The sequence below is a fragment of the Mus caroli genome, chromosome 18 (assembly GCF_900094665.2).
Source record: "Mus caroli chromosome 18, CAROLI_EIJ_v1.1, whole genome shotgun sequence".
In the NCBI taxonomy this organism is placed as follows: Eukaryota; Metazoa; Chordata; class Mammalia; order Rodentia; family Muridae; genus Mus; species Mus caroli.
In genome coordinates this window covers 68,975,096-68,979,078 of record NC_034587.1, presented here as the reverse complement: position 1 = coordinate 68,979,078, position 3,983 = coordinate 68,975,096, and the positions used below count along the sequence as shown (strand labels likewise).

The 3,983-nt window shown below is 35.1% G+C and overlaps 1 pseudogene; it reads left to right on the top strand.

Annotated features, from left to right (window-relative positions):
• Positions 1–1,072: 1,072 nt before the first annotated feature.
• LOC110285034 lies at positions 1,073–1,694 on the top strand (annotated as a pseudogene).
• Positions 1,695–3,983: the final 2,289 nt, after the last annotated feature.

Below are 3,983 nucleotides of genomic sequence, written 5' to 3'. Positions count from 1 at the left end.
ATATTTTTTTTTTAATCGAATTTCTACTTTGTAGCATTGGGGCCTATTTAGGAAGTATGAATGATAGTCTTGGACCTGCCAGAAATTAAGTTGGGAGCTGGGAATCCTCATTAGTGTTTCTGTTTGCTCCGTTGTCCTTAGATTCATGTCTTAAACACAAACATACAAGTATTTCATGTGTGTTACTTTTTTCCCCGTTAAAGTGTATACTACTGTTCTTTGAAAAATTTCTTTTTGAATGATGACTTCTCTTTTTAAAGACAATCTTTCAGTTTAGTAGACTCCTAAGATCATCTGACTTCTGCTTTTCCTTATTCCAGCCTTACTGAAATGTCAGTGCTCTCGGCCATCATTGATCAGACAATTATGTCCTCTCAGCTTTACTGCCTTCTGTGGATATACACTTCCCTTGTCTCTTATTTTACCCCTAGATGTCAAAAATATAGATTTCTAAACATTTTGTGATGCTGACCTGAGAATATCCCTAAACTCCTGGTTTCATATAGGCCAATAAAAGAAGCATCTTTTACGTGTCTCCTTCTCCTCCTCTTTTTTTAAAATTCTGCTCTCTATTGCACCGGTCATAAGTTCTAGGAACCACACAGTGAAACTTCCAAGCAGAGGTCTTATCCTTTACTTCTATTCACATCATTTACACCTTTTAATCTTACAGAAAATTATGGGGTCATAAATACAGTATCTTCATTTCAATAGGCTAATGACTCATGGCAATAAATTATATTGAAACTAATTTTTCTTTTGGCTAATAAAATAATACAGAATAAATGCTGGATAAGTGTTCTATAAGTGAAACAATGAATTATGGAATAAGACATTATACAGATTTGGTACTAGAAAAGGAGAGTAGGTTCAGGAATATACTAATATTTAATGGGTGCCATATATGTTGTAAAAGGTTGAGTACATTGAGATTAATATATTGCTTAAGGGTAGGAATTACACTTTTGTTTTCACATTAAGTATTCGAATGGGAACATATAGGGTTTCTTAGATGAGAGAGTTCATAAAAAGATGGATACAGTAGGGATCGGGCTTCCACTCCAGCGCAATCATGTCTATTATGTCCTATAATGGAGGGGCATCATGGCCATGAAGGGAAAGAACTGTGTGGCCATCGCTGCAAACAGGCGTTTTAGGATCCAGGCCCAGTTGGTGACCACGGACTTCCAGAAGATCTTTCCCATGGGTGACAGGTTCTACATAGGCCTGGCCGACCTGGCCACTGATGTCCAGACAGTTGCCCAGCGTCTCAAGTTCCGAATGAGCCTGTATGAGCTGAAAGAAGGTCGGCAGATCAAGCCTTATACCCTCATGAGCATGGTGGCCAACCTCCTGTATGAGAAGCAGTTTGGTCCCTATTACACAGAGCTTGTCATTGCTGGCCTGGACCCGAAGACCTTCAAGCCCTTCATTTGCTCTCTGGACCTCATTGGCTGTCCCAAGGTGACTGATGACTTTGTAGTCAGTGGTACCTGCTTCAAACAAATGTATGGGATGTGTGAGTGTCTCTGGGAGCCCAACATGGATCCAGAACACCTGTTTGAAACCATTTCTCAGGCCATGCTGAACACAGTGGACCGGGGTGTCGTGTCGGGCATGGGCGTCATTGTCCACATCATTGAGAAAGTCAAGATCACCACCAGGACGCTGAAGGCCCGGATGGACTAACCTGTGCTCTGGTCCCATCTCCCTTTTGTTGTTTTTCTTTCTAATAAAATCACCTTTCTTTAAAAAAATTGATACAATCATTGACACAGTAATAACAGATTATAGAAGAAATAGGGAGTATGAGGCTACTCTCTTTATTCTTGAAACTAATATCATGCCTACCAGCCATAACCTTTTGTAACACATTATTGCTATAAAGTTGGAATAGGAGGATCTAAGTCTATTTTGTATATACATATAGGTTGGTGTGTGAATTGGTAGTTGATGAAGAATTGATACATGACATTTATTTCAGCAATCAGAAATTATTTGTGATTGTGGAATATTCTGATCTTATAAAAGCTAAAGAAACCATACTTTTATTCACATTTCATTCTTGATACTGTATATCAAAGATGACTTGTAGAGTCCAGATGACAAACTGCATAGGATGAAGGCAGAAAGTAGTGAATCTAGGAATGGAGACTTAAAATGGCCTCATCTATACTTTCTCTTTTCATTCAAATTTAAATGATTTATTTATCAAATTTCAAACATCTCCCTGTGTGTTATCATATTATTCACAACTGAACAAATACTTGACTGGTGTCAGTCCAGCGAATGTCTTGTTGATTTACCATCTTTGGCACACAGAGTGATTTTCATCTTTGTCTCAACTATATTAGCTTTGTGAGATCTATATTCCTTGTTTCAGCAACCCCATCTGGTTTTTATAGAACAATGGAAACAGTAGGCAATAAAATACTAAAAAACCTGCAAACATTGTTTAAATATGCTTCAACAGTGCATTAACAGTTTCTATTCATGTTATTTTCTACATATATATATATATATATATATATATATATATATATATATATACACACACACATGTATATATATCCTCAATTGATATAAATTTGAATGTGTATGTGTGTGTGGCCAGATTTATTCTTAAAACATTATGTTCTATTGACATAATTTGTAGAGAAGACTTTGTTGTAGAAAATATAATGATAAAATTTAAGAGCATACCTATATATAATTATACTTTACAAATCTATTCTTTGAAAATTCTTTTTTGAAACTTTGGCTTCTCATCAGGAACTCACTCTATAGAAAGATTCTCTGTGCATTTTGACAATGATCAAAGTTTCAGAGAAGAGCATACCAGTTCGTTATCTAATATCAAATGATAAGCTTTGAAAAGCATACATATGTAACATTATATAGAGTTGAGCAGGCTAAATTTTAGGAATATACATGTAGACACACACACATGCACACACACACACACACACACACACACATATGTACTCTATCATCTCAAAAATAAAATGTCACCAATATCAAAATAAAAGTAATATTAATAATTACAATGATCATTTATTAGTTACATTAATATGTAGGCATTCTTTTTCTGTTCTGTTTTTGGAAGACATGTTTCACATTAAAATGGTTAAATGAAAGACTTCTTAGTTTACAAACTTTAGTCTATATGAACTTTCTCTTAAGGCAATTTTTTTCAACCTGTGGGTCGGAACCTCTTTGGAGAAGATGGGTTGAAAACCCCATTCTCTGGGGATGGGGGGGAGGATATTCCTGTTGGCTTCCGTATGATTCATAATAGTAGCACAAATACAAGTATGAAGTAGCAACAAAATAAGTTAATGGTTGGGGGTCACAGCATGAGCAACTGTATATACAAAAGGGTTATAACCTTAGCAAGGTTGGAAACCACAGTTCTAAGCCATCTTTTCTTTTGTATGAGCGCAGCAAATACTCATGTACCAATAGTGTTTACTTTTCTGATCCTCAGTTGCATACTCTCTCCCTCTGTCACTTCCCCTTTTATTTTCTTTTCACTTTGTTTTGTTTTTGTTGTTGTTGTTTTTGGTTTTTTTTTGCCTCCTTTCACACCATCTTCTTGGAAAAGGATAAATGATTCACTTTCATCTTTTAAGGTAGGATGATGAGTGTGATACTTTTGGAAAATAGTTTTCTAGTTTTTTCTTAATTATTAGTTACAAACAGGAGTAATTTTGGTTAGTAGTAAGTGAAATAAATTATGTTTATACCCATTTTTATTATTATTTTGAATTACATATAATTTTATAAATTTTATGTACCTCCTCCCACATTCTCTCCCACAGCCACACCCTTTTCTGTATCCTGTACACATTGAAACATAGAACAGAGAAATACAAGTTTTTAAAAGTATGTCCTTATGATTTTCCCATTTTTTGGTATCTGTTGTAAAGTTTCTATTTTCATTTCTACTTATATAATATGGATCTTCTCTCTCTTCTGGCTAT